Genomic DNA, 22161 nt, shown 5'->3' on the forward strand with positions numbered 1-22161 from the left:
AACTTTTTTTTCCCTGTTACTTAGATGAGATTTTTAAATGAATAGATTGCAGGCTATAGCATTTTGCTGTTGCCTCATGTCCTCTTTAAAGTTGAATGCCATAACACATGAAAATAGCAACCCCCCCCCCCCCGAAACACAGTCATCATAGAAGTCCCCAAAGGAAACTGTTATGCTAGGACCAGCCTGGTGTCTTTGGATGTTGCTCTCTCTCTTCCCTCCTACTGGAGCAATTATGTGAATTGCCTGTCCCCTAGATCTAGCATGAGAAGTGAATCACAGCTCGCTTTCCTTCTCTCCCACAGCGATGATGAAGCATTTGTTAGTGCCAACATTATAAAGTCCAGAAAGTTTGGAGAACTTCCTGAGCTGAACGTGTATGTGTTATCACTTTCCTTTAATTTGAATATTGATTGGGAAATTAAAAACAGTACATCAACAAGAACTTGTATGTCTGTACACTGGTTTCCATGGGCCAAGACATTAGCTTCTTTTCTTCACCACCATCCAACGACCTTGGGAAATAAGTATATGCATCCCTTTATCAGCAAGTATTCTCCACTGAGCAACAAAGTAAGGTGTTGGAGTAAAAATATCATGTTTATGGTATTTATATAAGGTAATCTGAAGTAAAGTTGGAGTAAGGAAAAATGATCTGTAGCCTTGGGGAAAGGATGTGAAGGGAAGGAGACAGAGACTTTTTAGTGTCCAGAATTTAGTGTTCTTGAAGAACGAACAGGATTATGCTATACTGGAGTCTCCCTAGTTTTTGGTAGTAGTTTCAGTTAGCTCAAATCAGAAAGGAAAGAATATAATACAAATTTATAATCAAAACTCAAATGGTAAACTCTGTTAATAAAACCACATTTTAAACAGATTTCAAGTTTGCTTTAGAAACATAGTCCATTTCTGTGAAGGGTTTTCATTTGCATTGTTAAAGAAGTGAAATTCTTAAGGAAGACAGTTTACATGAAGGTATGCTAATTCCTTTTTTTCTGCTATAACAAAATACCTGAAACTCACTTATAGTAGCAGGATGTTCCTGACTTATGCCCCTGAAGTCTGGGAAGCTCAGGGTCCAGGGTCTGACCTCTGCCCTGGGTCTTGTATCATTCTGTGGAGGAAGACAGAAGGGAAACCAAAACAAGAAGAGATCAACCTTACTGCTATAAAGGTACCGATAGTACCAGTAAGGGTAGAACATTCCTGGTTTAACCACCCCTGAGAGCCCCCACTGTAGTAATTCTGTTACAAAGGAAATTAAATTTCACCCTGAGTCTTGTAGGAGACAGACATTCCAACCAAAGAAAAGTGAAAAAGCAGAATGATAAGTCCATGAAAGAAGGGTTTCCCTGGGGGACATTTTGTGTCTTGAAAACAAGTACAAATAACATAGAATGCATTACAGTGCATAGATCTATTATAGGTTAGTAAGTAAAATAGGACGATCTGAAATCAGCCTCATTAGGAAAGAACTAAAGTCCATATAAGTCTAAGATTTGTTCCTTTGGTTGTGGCAGTCAAGGGGTGTGTGTGTGTGTGTGTGTGTGTGTGTGTGTGTGTGTGTGTGTTTAATTTTAGCCTGAAAAAGAAACGTTGAGCTATCACATGTTTATAAGTCTGTCATAGTACACTTATATACAAGCTTTAGTGGTACTGTTGATGTGGATGTATGCAAGATTATTAATCTCTTCAGTTCCTCACCTGTAGAAATATCTACCTTGAATGCTCATTACAACCATTATTGACTTACAATTGAGGAAGGCATGTTATTACATAAGATTAAAATTTTAGAGTGCTCTGCTATAATTTAGCATTATTAATTTATCTAATCTATTTTTGCATAGTAATTGGCTGAGCTACTCTGGACTAATGATTTGCACCAAATCATTAGCGATTGCTTCTGCCAGGCAGAAATTTAAAAACAAAATGATATAAAAATATAGACATGAAGAGAGTTGGCGATGCCAACTGAGGAAGAACTCTTAATCAGGAGCTTCAAATCACTTTCAAACAGAACATAAGAAATTAATTGTGATTCCCTACTCAAGATAGAACAGGTATCCATGGAAAGAGAAATCAAGACTTTGAATGATATTCTCATGAAGAGCTAGGCCACAAGGGACATGTCCAATTTCATCCTGTTTTCCTCCATATGGTTTCCAGTTCCCCTCAAAGAACTTGCATCTCCACTATTGGATCAGCCCCATTTTGTCTGTGTTAACTAATAGTCTTTTTAAAGCAATCAACGGAGTTTCACAGTTGAGTCTTTTCTGTCCAAGTAAATAGATCCTAAAGTCTTCCTTAGCTTGTTTTCTATGTCACTAGACTCCCGTTGTCCCTTGGTTTTCTCCTTTGATCATACTTACAATAGTGACATTTTAGCTGCAGAGTTGAAATGGAGTAGTGGAGGGGGCGTTAGGTTTAGAACCAGAAGAAAATTATGCCAGAATTTGACTGAGGGAAAGTTATTTCACCTCTCCGCTCTTTATTTCTTAAGTTATAATACGGGGTTATTATGAGCCTCCCAAGATTCCCCTGGGAACTGGAAGGGCTAGAGGGGTAAAGTTTGCCTAAGTGTTTGGAGCTTTGCAATCACCCTTGGACAGTTAACCGAGTCCGCATATTCAATGACATTCCAAAATACAGTCAGACTTTTTCCAGGCACAGGATTCTGCTTATGTTCTAAGTAAGGTCTTTTGATATTTTATGCTATTTCACTTTAAAATCTGCATCATTCAAACAACTCGTATTTAACAGTACTAACACATAAGTAAAAAAAAAATTAGTAAGTCCACACAGAGGTAACTTAGCTGAAATTCTCTCCTGTATCTTTATAACACTATTTTTTTATCCCAGTCATGTCGTCTATTTTTAAGAGCATATTTCCAAGGTCATAAATGTTTTACATACAAACTATCCAATTAATTTTTATCATAACCTTTTGTATAAATTAGCAACTGGTACATTTCACTGTAGTTTGAAGTGGAAAACACCGAGCTGTCAAGATTTGTAGTAGCAGATTATTCCTGTATGAAAAATGCTTATTTGTAAGTGGGACTGGTCAGCTAGAATATATATATATATATGTATGTGTGTGTGTGTGTGTCTTTGGAACAGATACTTTATACAATCTTATCTTTATTTAAAGTTACATTGCTTTTAGGCAGTCTCTGAACCTTTGCTTATTAAAAAGTTTTTAAGCTGAATGAGGAAATCTTAATTATGCTTCGTAGATACAAAGTTTTATTTTTAAATAAATTAAATAAACAAGCAACACTTCTCTGAAAGGTCATTTATTACCATCAACAATACTTATTATGAATAATTTGGAAAGTTCCAGAAGATCCTGTCTGGTTTCAAAAGACAATTTTTTATTTGCTTGTATTGACAGAATCTGGAAGAAGATGTAGGAATGGTTGCTAAAGTGACATTCCAAAACTATTTTGAGCAATGTCATCATGGGTGGAACAGCACCGCCAATCTGGACTACACCGAAGTGGATGGCACTTATAGGACCATGTGACTCACAGTGTCCTACTATTTAACAGTTTAACCACAATGTGGTGACCGTTTACATACAATGGATTTCCAATGTGGCTTTTAAAAAATTCAATAGCTCATGTAATTGATCATTTTAGGTAACTGAGCTCTGGTCTTTATAGCAATCTATTATGTATGTTAAGAGAGTGGCTGGAGGTAGATGTGGTGTCTGGTTTGGGGAGGGCCCATAGTACCTTCTCAATAAGTTCAGTAAACCAGTTCCAGTATTATCTGTTTTGCTTATTGTACCTCAATAAAATTTTAATTATGATATTAAAGTTTCTTGGCTTAAAATAAGACAAAATGAATACATTTTACTCTTAGCACTTTAGAGAATCCCAGGTCATTATTTTCCTTCACAAAAGCCTTCCTGGGGATACTTTAAGTTGGCTGTTTATTCTTCCTTTAGGACAAATAAAAATCATTTACTACTCGAAAATAGATAGAAGTTTGATGTTACAGATGAATTATATTTTTGGCTAGCACACCGATATCTCAGGGATCATCTTCTACCTGCTCTCCAGTTCAGCTAGTGCCAGTTAGTGCCAGATTGAGAAGCAAGTACCAGACTGACCCTGACCAAACACCAGGGCATAAGCAAGAGCTCTTTCATGGGAGAAGCCTGCCAGGCAAGCCTAGTCTCTTGACTTCTCAAGCAGTCTTTGCCTTATTTTTCAGGTCATCTCTGTCAAAGAATAGAGACACACCATCTCCCAGATATGGCTCATTAACAACAAACACTAAATGCTGTGAACACCTGATTCTGGTCTTAGTCCAGTCCAAATACACGAAAGCCTAGCAAACAAGACTGCTTACTAACATAGAGACAAGAGGGTGTTGGTGTCTGCAGAAAGGCATGGTGTGTTCTTTCTGTGTTGACCTGATTGTCCCAGAAACAGAGTTACCTGGTTGTTATCAGAACATGTCTTACAGTGTTAGCTCTAATATAATCACTTTTCTCCTTTTCTTCCAACCTGAACCCCTTTCCTCACTATTACTAATCTTTCCATGAAAGGTATGGAGGTCAGAGGTACCAAGGAAGAATATGTACACACTCCGACTTAGATGTTATATCTTAGACAGTATTTCAGCTTAACAGAAAGAATAAAATGTTTGGAAGGAGAAAGACTCTGGTTCAAATTCAAACATCTTACCTTGTAGAATTAGTACAACAACTGCATGTCTCAACATTATTGACAAAAATAAACAGCTGCTGGTATTATTTTATTAGTCTAAAACAGCTCAAGAAGATTATGTAATAATAATAATATTAATGGAATACCCAAATATATTGTCTATATCTGCTTTTAAATTGGAGTTTTCTCTCATCTGAGTTTACTAGCTCTAAATCCTCAGATGTGATTAACCTGGAATTAAAGCAGAAACCAGAAAAGTAAAAAAGTAGGCTCTTTTGGTGATAACCAACAGCTAACTGGACTAAAAGAAGAATAACACGCCTGGTGCTAGAAACCTAGCCACTTCCCCAAGGCTAATGGCCATAATGGATCTTAGAGGGGAATCTCATTCTGCTGTTTTACTACTTCAGATAATACTCCTCCTCCTGCTCCTTCTCCTCCTCTTCCTCCTCCTCCTCTTCTTCTTCTCCTCCTCCTCCTTCTCCTCCTCCTTCTCTCATTATAATTTTATTTATTTTTTTCATTTTCTATAACAACTCCAGTTCCCCCTCCCTTCCCTTCTTCCTCCCCTCCATCTTCCAAATCCCACCCCCAATTCACTCCTCAGAGGGGGTAAAGCCTTCCTTGGGGAGTCAACAAAGTCTCCTTTGTATGCTACGAATACATTTTATTAGCATTGGTTAATAAAGAAGCTGCTTTGGCCTATGGCAGGGCAGAATATAGGCAGGCTGGAAGAGACACAGAGAGAAAGAGGGTGGAGTCAGAGAGACGCCATATGCCTGCCCAAGAAGCAAGAGGTGACAAATCATGAGCCTCGTGGTAAAATATAAATTAGTAGAAATGGGTTGATTTAATATATAAGAGTTAGTTAATAAGAAGCCTGAGCTAATAGGCCAAACAGTGTAGTGATTTATATAGTTTCTGTGTGATTATTTGGTTCTAGGCAGCTGGGAAATGAAAGAGTTTTATACCAAATTGAAGCATGACCAAGCTCCTTTACCCATATCAAGGCTGAGCAAGGTATCATCTCACCATAGGAAATGGAATCCAAAGAGCCAGTTCATGAACCTAGGAAAAGTCCTGATCTCATTGCCAGCCCCCACCTCCTCTCCACCATAACAGATACAGCCACATAACTGTCACCCACCTTCAGAGGGCCTAGTTTGGTCCCATTCAGGTTTCCCAGCTGTCAGTCCAGAGTCTGTGTGTTCCCACTAGCTTGGGTCAGCTGTATCTATGTAAACCAGATAATTCTTACATTTTCTTTGCAATAGATGGAGACCATTACAGAAAAATAAAACTGGTTAAAATCCAGAAAGGATTCAATCGTAGGGTGCCCAGCCCCAATGACTGTGTCTTTAACACAACTCCTGGAGCTAAGGTTCAGGGGGTATTGCAGAAGAGGGACAGAGTGATGGTTAGACCCAGAAGACCAGGAACTCTGCCATGAGATTGTAATCCCTGGAAATAAACGACAGGGAAGCATCACCCAGTACCTCAACCACAGGGCTGTTTAAAGACGATCCAAGGAATGACCACACCAACAAGCATGTTAATGTGAAGAGGGAAATTTCAGGGGACCCCGCGTCTAAACAAAGAACTAGAGGCAACTAAGAAAGGCTGAGAGCAGAACTTGTCTCCCCTAAGGGTGAGCCCCAATTGATTATCCAATGGCAATTGATCAGCTCTGAAATCATATATATATATGTATATACATATATATACGTGCAAGACTAAATGAATAAAATTGCGTTTATATATGTAACCATAATGAATAAAAAAGCATCCATGAATTTGAGAGGGAGCAAAAGTGGGGAGACACGGGAGGGTTGGAGGGAGGAAAAGGAAGGAGAGAAACTATGTAATTATGTTTTATATTCAAAAAATAAAATTAAGAAATAATAAAATAACCTAGGGTTTTAAACATCACATTGATGAAACTTATGATCCTTAACAACTATTTCAGTGAGTAGGAACATTTAAGTTTTCTTTATCTGGTACCGTTTGAATGTCTGCTTTTGTACACCTGTGAGCATTTTTTTTTTTCAGAAAGTACTTTCAGATGAAGGAGGAAGGTATAAATCAGGTTACAAAGAGAAAATGCTAGAACTGTCTTCAACTGTAAAATCTTGTATGCCGCTGCCTTCCTTTTGCCTAAACCAACAGATTACTTTAAAAAGTTGTGTGTGGAAACTAATTCGAGATCCACTCCCACACTGACTTGACAATTTTGAATGTTTTCTTCTAAGACACAGATGATCAGTGTCAATAGGTCTCAATGTATCGTGTCAGATTATGGAATTTACATAATACAAAAGGACATCTGCTCACAAGCAACTTGTATCTCAAATCATTCTCAGTGTCAATCTGGTTTTATAAACTATCTTTACAGGACTGATTTCTAATATCTTGGGCTTTTCTGACTTTCCTAATACCCACTGCAGCACCGGGACAGGGAAACACTTCGGCACCTAGAATTGATTGTTTCTTTCCCTGGTCTGCAATGCCTTGGTTTTAAGGTTCATTTTATAAGTTCAATTTGGACACTTTGTTAACCCTCAGGCCACAAAGTATTGGCAAGCGGTGGATTTCATTTTTCCCATTGGCATAGCTGCCTTTCCAGAAACACTCCCTCCCTTTCTTTTGTTTGAATTGGCTACAGTGTTTCTTGCTTAAGGGATTTACCAGAATTTGGCCATACCTGGGACTGAGTTAAGATCAGGATAGAGCTGGGAATGGGAAGGCTGTAAACTGACCACTGGGTGGGTAACCTCGTTCTTCCAGCTCTGCAGAAAAACACATGCACACGATGAGCCCTGACTTTCAGGGATGGAAAAACGAACAGAGCATATGGTAAAGTGAAAAATTAATATTAATAAATGGAAAACCTATTTCCCCAACAGACGTTTCATTTTAATATTGTCCTCTACTGGAATGATTTATTTGACTCTCTATTCTACTTGAAATGGGCAACAGGCTAAAAATTATAACGAACACTCAAGAGAAAGAGCAGAAAGAAAATGAACAAAGGAAGAAAGGTTAAGGGGGGAAAAAGGGGGCTCTGCTTATCTAAAAAGAATGTAGATTTAAATTTTTGTCCAAGGAACAGTTGCACAGCTGGCTACAAAGACTATTACTTCCCTCTACTCCGAGTGTCAAGTTAAAAATGTTTTTAAAATGCTTAGAAACAGAAAGCATTATTGCTAGTTATTCATGCCTGTATTGGCATGTCTGCCACATTTCAACGACCTCGAACAGTAAAGTGAAACAGACTCCAACCATGCAGAAACCAGAGCTGTTGTGTAAGAATCCAAGGGCTTTCTGAGAAATGGACGACTTTGAAACTGAACAACAAATATTAACAGACCAATGCGTGTGTTTCTTTTATTCTTCTTCCTCTATCTAGATCACATAACTGTATGAAGTTGGGCAGAATGATCAATGATCTATTGGTTCCTGAAGTCTTAATTTCAACCTTGCTGAGGCTGTTGAGCCTTGCTCTCCCTCCACTATTTTCTATAGATCTCATCCCAACAAATCACTATGGAAAAAAAATTTCAAATATGCTAAGCAGTTGTCCGTTCAAAGCCTTCTTTCCCTTGCTGTTGGGTTTTCCATTTTATAATCTATTGGCTAGTGACTGAACCTGATTGATTAATACGGCAATAAAAGTGCAACAGGAAACAGGCTTTGGTCATTGCTCATCGAAGATGGTTGTTTCATAAACAGTGTCCGTCAGCTTACTCTATTCCTGATTCATTTATTCAACAAGCTTGTTTATTTGTACCCACTGTGCTATGGCAGCAGCCCTTAAAATATGGACCAGACCCCAGACTTCCCAAGTCCCAATCAGAAGGCTTGCGAGGTCAGATTTATTTCCATAATAATCCTGGCAACGATGCTCTCTTTTCATTCTCATTTTCCCACAAGTGTGTCATGGAGTTTTCCAGTGTCTCAGAAGCCTCAATGGAATTACGTTTCTGAGGGTTTCTGGAATGCGCGTTTGTGTATACTGGTGATGAAATTTCCTCTGTTTTAATTTTGAATACAATAAACAGATATTGTCTAATATAACCTATGTAATAGACAAGCTCTCCTTGGGAACCTTCAATAATTTTGAACACGCTCTGGAATCAAACCCTCTAGTGACCCTTGTGCTAGGCGATCTATTAGTTAAAAGTGAGCAGTTCAAGTAAGATGTTGGTGCTGCCTAGGTGTCTCTTCTGTGTCCCAGTGTGGGAACTGAAGCTAGGGTAGTGCGGAGACTGTCGTTTATAGTTGAATCATTTAATTAGTCCACCAGTGTTTGGCTGCTGCATCAGTAGAATTAAAAGCGGGTTTCAACTCTATGGATCTGTAGAGTCCTATGTGTCAATGCATGATGCTCATTTCTCAGCATAAAGTCTTATATTTGCATTTATGCAAATATGCTACTTGTTAGTGGTGATTAACAGCCAATCAGAGGTTATGGATTAATGCCCTCATTCTCTGAGCATATGCTATGTCATGGAAAGTCAGAATCAAAATGTGATTTAGTGGTGAAATTTAAGTCCAGTGATATCCAAAGAAATAAAAAATAGAGTTCTTAAAAGTGGAGTTCTGAGAAGTTGGAGATATGACTGATGACTTAGTGGTGGAGAGCTCTGACTGCTCTTCCAGAGAACCAGAATTCAATTCCCAGTACCCACAGGGCAGCTCACAGCCACCGGAAACAACAGTTCCAGTGGATTAGATGCCCTCCTTTGGCATCTGCGACCACAAACCGTGTATGTGATGCATAGAAATGCATGTATACAAAAGAGCCACATATATATAATAAATAAGCTATTTGAAAAAGAGAATGACATTTTGATGTAGGTATGTATTTGTATATTTTTAGAATTGGAACGTCAATCTTTCTTTTTGGCTCTCTGTCGTATTTTGTCTCCAATAGCTGTTTACAAGGGCCCCAGGGTATATCTGAGGCATTTTGACAGCGTGTATGAAGAAAGCATAATTCTTATCCTCAGAAAGCTCACAATTTGCAATGCAGAATGCACGATGGCCAGGGAGCAGAGGTGATTGTTCTATGGTGTGGAAGGGCCCATACATACATGGGCACACAGGGCTAAAGCACCTGGTCTATAGGGGCCAGGCAAGTAACATTATTGGATATTTTGTAAAAACCACTGAGATGGGATTTCCCTTTGTATGCTGTGACTACGATTGGTTAATGAATAAAGAAACTCGCTTGACCTATAGCAAGGTATAACTTAGTTAGGCAGGGAAAACTGAACTGAATACTGGAAGAAAGGAGGCAGAGTCAGAGAGAAGCCATGTAGCTCCACTGGAGAAGGATGCTGGAAACTTTACCCAGTAAGCCACAGCCACGTGGTGATACACAGATCACTAGAAATGAGTTAAATTAAGATATAAGTGATAGCCAATAAGAAGCTAGAGCTAATGGGCCAAGCAGTGATTTAAATAATATAGTTTTTGTGTGATTATTTTGGTTCTGAGCTGCGGAGTGGTAGGGAAACGAACAAGCAGCCTCCTTACAACAAACCACCTTTTGTTTATTTTCTAAGTTTGAAATATGAAGTTTTCTTAGTTTTTATTATAAGACTGAAATACACAAACATTTAACTAAAAGCTTCTGGTTTTTTAAGGCTGAAAAATGAATTTGTTAACAACTGAAATTAACACCAGGAAGCTAAACTGAGACCTGCCCTTGGTGTGGGAACTAAGTAGTTGGTTTGTAAGCAGGGATAGCATGATGGGTTTTCATTTTATGACAGCAAATCTGGAGGCTTAATAGAGGACAGGTGGAAAGAGGATCTTCTCAGTGCTAGCCATAGGGATGGTAAGACCTGATCATAGTCTCTCTGAGAACCAGCACTTGGAAAGCTATTCAACCTTATATCAAATAGATAGCAAGAGCCTAAATATTTAATTCTTGGAAGTTTTTATTTATTTATTTATTTGTGACACACACATACTGGGATTTTTTTTTTAAGGAGTGAATACAACTACAAAAAAACTCCTGCATCTAAGGTTCAGGAATCATTTTGGAATAGGGACTGGTGAAATTATAAAAGTAAGAGGATCAAGGAGTTTGCTGTGATATTGTGTTTCTTATGAATGTAAGAAGTTATATCCGGAAAGTCTCACCAACGTGACTGCCTAACCATTGACAAATGAGGACAATAATAGACATGCTAACATGAACAAAATACATGAAACCTCAGCCCTATAAAAGCAACTAAGGAAAGTTGAGAAAGGGAGAAATATTATTCCTTGTAACACACAAATTAGTTGCCCAATATAAAATGGTCAGCTATGAAAACATACATACATGGAACATTATAAAGACTGGTCAGGTTGTAGTTATTAATGAAAAATGAATTTGAACAATAGGAAGAAAAGGTATATGGGAAGACTTGGACAAAGACAAGGAATAGGAAAATGAGGTAATTATATCACAATCTCAAAAATATTTTTTTTTAAAAAAAGAGAATGAACAAAGACCAGTTTTCTTATTTGTAGGAAAAAAACATCCTGGTGAAGATGCCCACATGGCAGAAAGCCACCTCTGCTAAGGATAGCATCACTATTGATCCCACGGCTCCGGGATCCTCAGAAGCAGGGGACAGAGACTAGCATGGAGATGTTACTTAATCAGGTGTTAGACTATTTGCTTTCCAGATCTCAACCCGGATATTGGCAGATGCCTCTATCTGTACCACATACCTGATGGCCTTCTTCCCGCAGAACGAAGTGTTTGAAACAAAAGTACTTTTGAGCTTTGTGCAAAATTAATGCAAATGGGACTTTGGCAAGGATTTCCTCAGAAAGTTGCCCAAATTCCCTTTCACATTTCTTCCTGCCTTACTGGTTTGGATAAATAAAATATTTATGATTTGGTAATAAAATCTCCCAAATACTAAACCCTTTCATATGTGCACAAGGTGTGGGAAACTTCAGAAGGACTGAAAATAGTGGGACTTCGCTGAAGTCTTAGAGTGAACTGGATCAGTCCAGAATTCCCTCCTGATGTTGCCAGCAGTTAAGGACATATGTGGTCTTTTGTTTGTTGTCCACTTTTGGGGAAACCATCAAGCCGTGTCCACACCAGAAAACTCTACCTGTTGACAACTTGCTTTCAAGTTCATGTGTGGATTCTTTAGATTACATTCATAATCAGTTTGATTAGCCATGTTGGTTTGGAAGATTGGGAGACGAACTAAATTTATCTTCATTAATCCTTGCCGTTGATGTTAACACCCAACCTAACTACAACTCTAGGTGAACCCAAGGGACAACACACTACCTGTGAGACAACTTAGGCCACTCTGGACCCAAGCCTGCTCAGACTGTTCAGGCTTTCAGATCTGCATTTCCATGCTTTGTTGATTTTTTATGTTGTAAAATGTGAAATTTAGAAGAGCATGCAATTTCAAAGAATTTGCCAAGGAAGTGCAGGTGAAATGGCTTTAGTGGAGTGTCTAGGATACAGAAAATGTTGACTATCATTGCTCTTGCCATTGTTGGTGTTGATGATGCTGTTTTGACTCTACACAGAAATGTTCGAAAGCAGATGTTAGCTAATGTAGACATGGAGTCTGATTGAACCAGTGTGCCTAGCCAGCTGCTATTAAAGGATTAACAGAGGCCTTCGTTGGCCACCCTCAAAATGTATGTTGTCTTATTTTTTCCTATGTAGCTAAAAATTAAAATAGGCACATTTGCTAACATTTTGTTAATTTAAGAAAAAGTTAGCTACTCTGTAAAGAAATGCATCATGCAAAAGAAATCTTGGGTTTTTGGTTGTTGTTGTTTTCATTTCTTTCTGTTTTTTCAATCTGGAAGCCAGTTACAGGCTAACTTTACTCATTTGTACCAATTCATGTCTGGAGACATATCTGAATGGTTGCTTCAAGGCCTCCAGATGCCATTGGAGAGATAAATGATACCCCTGGCTCCAGAAAAATCAATAATCTCATGTGTTTGAGCACTTAACTTCGGGAACTCTTTGTTTATTCTCAACTTCCGTAGGAACAAGTTGACATATGGATGCTTACATCAAGTATTTGAAGCTAATATAAATGACTGGACCCTTGCATGTGCCATACCCACAAACTCGCCAACTTGCTTTTCAAGGTTTCTACACTAAGATATTCAACAAAGGTCATTTAGAATGTATTTAAAAATTTTAACACTTCAACTTTAGTTCTTGAAATAATTTGGGGAAATATAACAGAATGCATTATGCAACTCTGTGGTGACATAAGCAGATGTTTTACATATTTGTATAGCTCTATTATATATTTGTATAACTGTAGAATTAAATGGAATTACTGTGTGTGAAATTTTTGAAATATTTATGCAATTTCTGGTTTTACCCCCCCCCCCTCTCTCTCTCTCCCTCCATTGCGCTCCCTCTTTCTGTCTTTCTTTGTTTTTTAAAAAACAGGCATTTGAAAAATAAGATCCCTAAAGTTTTGGCATTGAGATCATGCTGCATGGTGTGTCTCCAAGACATACAATATCTCTAAGACAGATACATAAGAATAACAATGAACACTTAAACTTCTTTTATAAAATATTAATTATTCTAAGTTTTTATTTTATTAACTGTCCAATATATTTTGATCATATTCTTTCACCTCTGCCAACTCATCTCAGATTCTGCCCACCTTCCTACCCATCTAACTGCGTGTGTTTTCTCTTTCTCAAAACCAAAAACCAAAAAACTAAATCAAGAAAAAAAAAACCTAATAAGATAAAACAATCTTAATGTTTGAATTTTTGATAATACATGTAGCAGCTAAAGAAATAAGACATGTAGTTCATTTGGGGGACATGAACAACCATTTTAGTTTTATTGAGTTGGTGATCCTTTTGTTCATAAACAGAGCCCTTTCCCTTAGTCCTGTCTCAAACTTCAGTTTGACCTCACAGCCCTCCAGTCCATATGTCCTTATTTTACTTTGTTCTGTGCTTAGCATGTTCTTATGAGCTATGGAAATTAAATGTGTATTTCACAGACTATGTGGCAATTCCTGATCATGTGCTAAGGGGTTAGCACAACACAGCACAACAATATCTAACAGGAGCAAATCACATGACAGGAAAAGATGGTTGTCAGCCACAGAAATCTGTCAGCTTATGAAGTATTCATTGCATATTATGGTTTGAAACATTGTCCCTTTGATGACAAAGATAATGAGACCATCAGAAGAACAATCAAATCAAGAGCCACGAGAGTGCTGTTGAGGACCACACAAGCTCACTAAAGAGAATTTTCAATAATGTCCTTCTATTTAAATTTCATTTATGTCTCAAATTCTCTTCAAGTACATAATTTTAATACTCACTTTAAACACATAATTTTAATAACTTCTTTTAAATTAAAAATTTCAGCGTAGACTATTTGACACCATCAACCAGAAAAAATGCATCTGCTTATTATTCTACTATTCAATATGCTTCTAGTGTCATTTTCATTGCTTTATTTCTCTGATTTTGTTCCCAAACCAAACATGCATGACCTGTATGAAGCAACATGCTAACAGTTTACCCACCAGAAGCTTTTCAGGAGAAAGGCAGTCAGAACAGCAGGATAGTTTCTGTGAGGTCAACAAGAGGGCCTAGAAGCGTACATTCTCATGGAAACTACCAAATTCTGAACTCATGTGTGATTGTATACACATATCAGCATGTGTGAAGACATAATGAACACATTCTGCTCACGACCATTTATAAAACTTACTCCTACAGGTAATTCAGAAAGCTTAGTGCTTTATCTGAGGGACAGAGGACTGACCGTCTCTCTAAGGAATGACCTGCAAGGTGAGAGCTAAGCCTGAGGACCGAGTCAGAGATGGCTGGAGCTTGCTGACTGAGAAAAAAGTAAGAGCCGTGAGGTAGACACTGAACTACAGCTGTGTCAGCATAATGTTATTTTACAATGAGAAATAGTAAATGTCTGTGGAAGAGATTCATTTCTTTGAGGGGCATTACTTAATTTTCTAAAATTATTAATAATACTTCATTGATCAGTGCATTTTCAATACAAAGGAAGGCTTTGGACCAAAACCTACACTGTGAACTCAAGACGACATGGGAGAAGACATTTGAGCAGGATAGAAATGGAAACGTGAGAAGGTTCTTGGAAATTTACTACAGGGATCATGGAAGCAATCCTGTAATGGGAACGAGATTGAGGAGTCCACCTTGGTAAATGTCAAAAGTACGGGGGTCTCCACAAGTAACTTCTAGAAGAGGAAGAATAAGCTATCAGAAGACATCTAGTTGGTGCAGTTTTCTTTCTAATACTGGACAACATTTTGATAAAGACTTCACTGATTATTCTCCCTTCAAAATCAAAACAAAGCCATCTAAGAGTATTAAGCGCAACTCAAACTAGTGGGAGGTGTCTGGAGGGACAGACATTTGGGGCCATCTCATCTGTCAAGTGGATGACTCTATCCTTAATGTATGTAACACTGGCATTTATGATGAAAGCTTACCTTTAAGTTAGAAAAGGAGACTTTATTTAATGTAGGAAATTGTAACCCTTTTCTATGTGGGAGGTCTCTCTCTCCCTTTTCTCTTGAGAAGTCAGTATACTTGAACAGTTTCTCCATATCAATGGAGAGATATGGAGTCCAGTGTAAGATCCTATTAACGTTGAAATGGCTATTCAGAATGAAGCATTTCTGCTTACATGACCACTAAGTTAGTGTTTATTATAAGTGACAGGATGTGTATGTCTGTGGGTATATAGACATTACGTTGGGGAATGGAGGGAAACTTGAGTTTTCAGCGAATACCGCATAAAGGGATTTGCTTTGTTTGAACAACCAAATGTTGAAAACCGGCTGTGAGAATGGAAAGTTCTCAATGACCACTTGTCCCTCCAAGACCACTCTCCCGATGTAACACTGGGGTATTGAAAGTATTCCTTATTGAATTCCCTGCGTTGTGATTATTTCCAAATCCATCCTTACTATTTCTGTCAAGACCATCTTCCAAGAAAACAACAGAGCTAGACCATGTCTCAGGATAAGTTCCAAACATCTTGGGAGAATAGGAGGAGAAATAGGCTGAAGAAAGGAAGAAGACCAATGTCTATTGATCAGTAAACAAGAGAAAGGCATGATCTTGATATGTATGAGCTCCTTATTCTCCTACTGCTTTTAGACCTTTTTAAACAGTGCCTAGTTATTGGATAAAATTGTACTCCAGTGACAATTACATGTTTCTAGAACTAGACTCAGAACTCTGTAAGTAAAAGGAAAATAATTTGGTCATTTTAAAATGTCTTTCTCTGCGTGGCATGCAGTAAGATCTTGACAAACAAAAGAAGTTTCTCCTTTTCTTCTCTCTTCACGTCCAATGAGCGGCTACCCTAGAACAGATTGAGTAGAAACTAACCACTTAACTCCTGAGTACGAGCTCTGTGCTCCCACGTCTGTTTTTACATGCCAGTTTTGTGAATTTAAGCGTGGTTCCTTAATTCAGGTATGTAACATGTACCATTTTTACATTTTATTGTCTGCATTTGAGAAACAAGAAGTAATCATAAGAGATTTGAAGAACTTTTGCCCATATGAAACATAATATAGCATTGTGTGTGAAGTATTGCATGTGATGTCCAACTCATATTAACTTTTTCAGGAAATAGGGAACAATTCTATGGTGGTACATAAATGTCTCACGTCTCAAAGGCCTACCAACTCTGTCCCACAAGCATCCAAAACATTTTACAAGTAATATTACAGAATTGCTTCATAGGGTGGCTTATACCTATAATCCTAGCATTCAGGAAGTAGAGGCCTAAGGATCACTGCAATCTTAAAGCCAGCCTAAACTACAAAGTAAATTTTAAGTCAGTTTCTGAAGATCTCTATCTGTCTGTCTGACTACCTATCTTTCATCGATCATCTATCTATCTATTTATCGATCTATCATCTGTTAATCATTATCTATCAATCACCTATCTATCCATTTATATTTATATCTATCTCTCATCTATAAATCTAATCTATCAGTATAGCTACAGTTATTGTCGATGAATGCAATGATGTCAGAAAGAAATTAGTTCAGGCTTTAGAAAACTCAGAGGGCTATAAAAGTGAATCATTTCCTCAACATAATCTACAAAATGGGTGGGGATCAGTCGCTAGAATTCATGGCTGTCCACTGGAAAAGCTGGAACATTTTTTCCCCAACTGATAGATTTTTTTCTTCCTAAATTTATAAGCGAGGTTGCCTCTGAGATCACATTATTTTAATGGTTGTCATTATTATTATCCATTTAAATTCAGAGGAATTTAGTTTGAAGAGAAACTATAACCTTTCTTTATTTTAATTCACATTTTGTACAGGAAAACCATGACTTGCAGGTTCAAAGGAGAAAGCCTTTAAAAGGGCTTGTAAAAGGCCTCATAGGCTTCTTGGACATCAAATAGCTCAGCAAAAGAGCATTATGATGATTTAAATGTAAATGAATTAGAAACATATGGATCACATTCCCTGAGAAATACACATGAGTTTGGAAATTAAGGGAGAACTGCCTGACAAAATGCACAGTGCTTGGTTTAGCACAAAAATGTTGGAATAATGGCTTCAAGTTTTTGCCAGATCTCGAAGGCCACAGGTTTGTCCTGGGGACATTTTCACCAAGCCTGTGGGTTTTGAGGTTGCTTGGCTTTGAGACTCATGTTAACCTGTCAAAGCCAACTCCTGCTGCCATGGCTCCTGAATGCTGCCCCACATGGTGTATTGGGTATGTGGTCACCAAGAATTACTAAGTTCCCAGCCAACAAAAGGAGTGGGTATGGGAAAAGATGCTGGGATTTCTCCCTCAATCTTCCTTTTTCCCCCTTTCCTTCATCTTTTTACCTTTATTCTTTATTTGTTTTTTATTTTCCTCTTTCCCCATTCCCAAGAATTTTGTTTATTCTCTTAAGAAGAAGAATTATCACCAGAAGTTATCACCAGCATGTTTATCATCAGGGAAGTCCGTGAGAGTTGGTAGAGTCAATTATCCATTGTCCAATGACTCCTCTTCTTTAGACCCAGCCATCACAGATGGAAACGGGGGAGGCTTTTCCCTATGCGACTCAACTTTTACCAGGGCATAAGAGGAAGTCCTGGCTCTCGGGATGCTGTGTTTTAAATGTCCCGTGGCCTCTGGAAAGTAGCATCTCTTAAACCATCTTATTTTAAAAAGTAATTTATTGTTATTCACTTTGATTCTTAGTATAATTAATTAATTCCTTTCCATCGAGTTGGCACATTAGCGACGGGAGGCTAATTTATTGCTGTCCAGCACTGATAGAGGCAGGTGTCACAGTAACAAGATCTCTGTGTGTGTGTGTGTGTGTGTGTGTGTGTGTGTGTTACAGAATATACTGCCTCTTGATAAGCAGTTGCAGAATGGATAGTTAAATTCATCCGCCTGGATTTGCTTCCCATATGGAACTAATTGCCTCTGGAATAGTTAAAGCCAAAAGATCTCTACAATTTCAAAAACCTCTCTTATCTTTCTCAGCGTATGGCTGTTGACAGGAGTGAAACGTATCTATCCTCATTTATTATATCGGTCTCATCGAGTGCAGACGTGTTGATGGGGACTGTTACAGAACCAGATGGTCCAAGTTGGTCTTTTCTGTTTCAGGCATTCTCTCTGCCTGATTTTACAAGTCCAGACAAAGGCTGGCCCGCGCTTGGGCTGATCTTCTAGGATCTATGTTAAAGCCTCGTTCAGCCTCCTGCTGGTCCTGAACGGGCCAAACAGCAGGTTTCTGTGTCCCTTTCCTTCTGTAGCAGAAGAACACATGCTTTTAACATGATCTGTTACAGTGCTGTTAGCGGCTCACAGAGAGGAGCCTGTCTGTCTTTAGGGCTCTTGTGAGTCCAAGGTTTTTCCTCTGATTGCTACAATAGCACTACCTTCCCATTTTCTCAAGCTGCATAAACCTAAAATCTTGACTAGCTGTTCCGTTTCTCTCCTCTTTTGTTATTATTATTTTTTGAGATACGGTTTCTCTGAGTAAGAACAGTCCTGGCTATCCTGGAACTAGCTCTGGAAACTAAAACTGGCCTTGAGCTCACAGAGCTCCGCCTGCCTCTGCCTCCCAAGTGCTGAGATTACAGGCGTGCACCACCACTACCTGGCCTCCTCCTAGCGTTTTTATCTAAATTAATAAAGAACATACTATAGAGGCAATTAGTCTTCTAGTCATCCCTGCCATTCTCAGAATGCTGAAAGTCATATTATTTAATATTTCTGCTATGTGTGCTTGTGTCAAGAACAAGCATGTTAGGCATATGAACTCAATGCGTCCTCCCATCCACCTTAGCCAGCATCATTATCATCCCACAACACAGAGAATGAACATGGGGGCTAGGTAGGTTTGTCCTGGAAGACTCTTCAAGTCAAGAGCAAGCAGACTACATATGGAGAACCAAACATGGATGGTTCGCTCACTGCAAAACGATCTTTCCTACCCCTGCCTGCCTTTCAGCATATATTTCTTCTTTCCTCTTCACAGAATGGGTGGGAAGCTATGCAGAAAAAAAAACTCAGTCTACAAAAGTTTGAAACCTTGGAAATGGAAATTGCTGAGCAGGGAGAGGAGAGTCTCCACAAAAGACCTTGTGCTGTGTGGAAAATGGTTTGTCCTTCCCGTGACAGTTTCTTCGTCCTTGAGCTGATATTCTAGAGTGCCTACCTCACAACATCATTGGTGAAGGTTGACACACAGTTGTTAAAGCATTGTTTGCCTCTGTGGCTAATACTTTCTGAAGCCAAATCAGTTACAGTTTTTCTACGAAGCCTACCCATTCTGCATTTCTCATCTTGCTTGGCATCAGCAGTAAATTTCAGTACACGGTTGTAGTCCAAGTGAAAATTCTGGGAACTGGCCTTTCATTCCTCCCATCACCTCCAAAATAATCAATTTTAAAAATTCTTCTGATTCTTCCTCCAGAGTATCTTGTTCATTGGAATGATGGCTATCAGTAGCTTTCCTTATGAATAACTCACGAAATAATTTTATGAATAGCTTCCAATTTCTTGAAATAAATTTCAACCCTATTGTGGGTGCAGTAGTTTTGTTTGCTTTTCCTAAATATACTGTGTACACAGTTCCTTGCCTCTGGGATGATGACCATAATTTTTACTTTATCTGATAGATCTTTCTGGGAGAAGATTGCACGGTCTAAACCCTCAGCTCTTAATCTCTTCAAGTCTCTAACCTGAGATAATTGAACATAGCTCAGAGCAAAACTTCTGTGAGAACAGCTAATGGATACATCTAGACCACTTAGCCTGGTGTTTGGCTTCTCAATGTGACCTTGGGTAATTTAGTTAACATCTCTTTTCTTCGTTTCTACTTTCATAAGACATGAATAGTACCTACAGCACTGTGATGTGAGACCTGAATCACCCAGCACATGTAAGGTGGCGCAGGATGGCGCTTATTATCTCTTCTCCTCTTCTTATTATTTCTATAACTCCCTTATAAAATTCCATGATGCTAATTTGTGAGTGAAGAGGATTTGGAGAATTTATTGCAGTATATTTCATATAGTCTGAAAATAACATGGCATTGGAACAGCACTTTTAAGGCAGAGACCAAAATATCATTGCCATTTGAAATCATCCCCATGGCTTCTGCCTTCCTGCTCTCTTTGTCTCTGTCGTCTGTAGCCTGTATTAGGAGAGAATGTGACAGTGTGATACAAGAATTATCTGGATATGAGTCTGTGTTCCCTTTGGTGGGTATAAGTCAGGAGTTTCTGATATTTTTTTTAATCCATTTTAACTTCCTTATCCTTTCCTCTCCCTCCAGCTGTCTCCCCTGAGCCTGGCCACCAGACAGCAGGCCGGAGAAGTTGACTGAATGCATTCTGAATCGGGTAATGAGCCATTGTCCCACCTTTGTGGCTGCCTTTACAAACACCTAAGGTTTAATTTGGGACTGTGGCTGAGTTGGATGAGCTTCAGAGACCAGAATGTTGTCACAGCACCAGGGACCCCACAAACTTGGCTCCGAGAACATTTTGACAAGAAAAATGTCTGCATTTCACGATACCTGCGTGTTTACTCCCGGCTCTCCTCAAACACAGTCGGGCTTTCATGTGGTCTTACACTTGCTTATTGATACCCAGTATTTTTCTTGTTGGGCCAAATGTGGCAACGTATTATTTATTTGACACTGCAGTAATCTATTCAATTGGATGGAAAAGAACATATTAGTCAAATGAAACTGATGTCTGGTAGCCATGCACACTCACCCAAATAATCTTCCCTTGGATCCTGTTCACAGCTGCTTCTCCAGCTGCTTGACACCCAGCCACATCTGCACACAGGGGTTTATTTTCCCTGGCCCTGCTGGGATGCTAAAATCAACTTTCCGATGCAGCCTCCACCTCAGCCTTTAGCCGTTGGACAATAGCGATTCTGTGTGATGGTTCCCTGGGACAGACTAAGAGGGATGACTGTTCTAATAGCACTTTATGACTCCTCAAGATGGACTGGAAACATCACCACAAGTAGCAGAAAGGTACTCGCCAAGGAGTGGGGACGCCTGCGGAGTCAGAATCTGAGCTGGAATCAAAACCACGAGCAGAAACAAGGGCTGAGGTCCTCCAGTGTCAATTCCAGGAACTGGAGAGGAAGCTTGAGGACATGGCCATAGGGGCTTTCAGAAATGTGCTAATTGTGCAAGATTCACCACTGCTGAGGGAGATGTGATAAAATCGCCAGAAAACTGGATGACTAAAACCTGGGCTCCTGGCTCAAGGAATGAGTCTCAAGAGCTGAAGGAAGCAAGGCAACATGCAGTAGCTCTGCTTTTATTGCGGTTCTCGCTCTCTCCCTCTCTCTGTCTCTCTCTATCACTCTGTCTCTCTCTGTCTCTGTCTCTCTGACTCTTTATCTCTCTCCCTTGTTTTACTCCTGCTTTGGAACAGGGAAAGCATAAGAAGCCCATAGAGCTTTCTTATCGGAACATATAGTGCATTGCAGTAGCTGTGTTTAGGATCAAAATACACAAGATTGGCATATGCGACTAGAATTTCATTGATCAGATTTAGCTTTCAAATTAGATGACCAGAAAGGTCAGCTGTAGTTTTGTGTCTTGAGTCTGGACAATGAGCAGCATCTGAAATCCATTTCTAAAATCGTTGTGGAATGAAGCAAGGTCCTGGTAGGAAATGCTCACTTTTTAGGAGCCAAAGCAAAGCGACACAAAAATCCCCCAAACACTGGTCTATAGTGAGTCACGAATGAGAGACATTTTCGATCCGTCTTCAATTGTGATATTAATACAAAGGATTTATCACCTAGTCTGGTCGAGTCTTCAGGGATATCTCAATTAATGTGTGAGGAGTTGTGTTGTGCCAGTGCAGACTGCCAAAAGTTGTGTACTCATGAAAACCCAAAGGGCCTTCTGGAAGAGATGCCACAAACCTACCACGACTTCTT

The sequence above is a fragment of the Microtus pennsylvanicus genome, chromosome 2, assembly GCF_037038515.1.
Source record: "Microtus pennsylvanicus isolate mMicPen1 chromosome 2, mMicPen1.hap1, whole genome shotgun sequence".
Lineage (NCBI taxonomy): Eukaryota > Metazoa > Chordata > Mammalia > Rodentia > Cricetidae > Microtus > Microtus pennsylvanicus.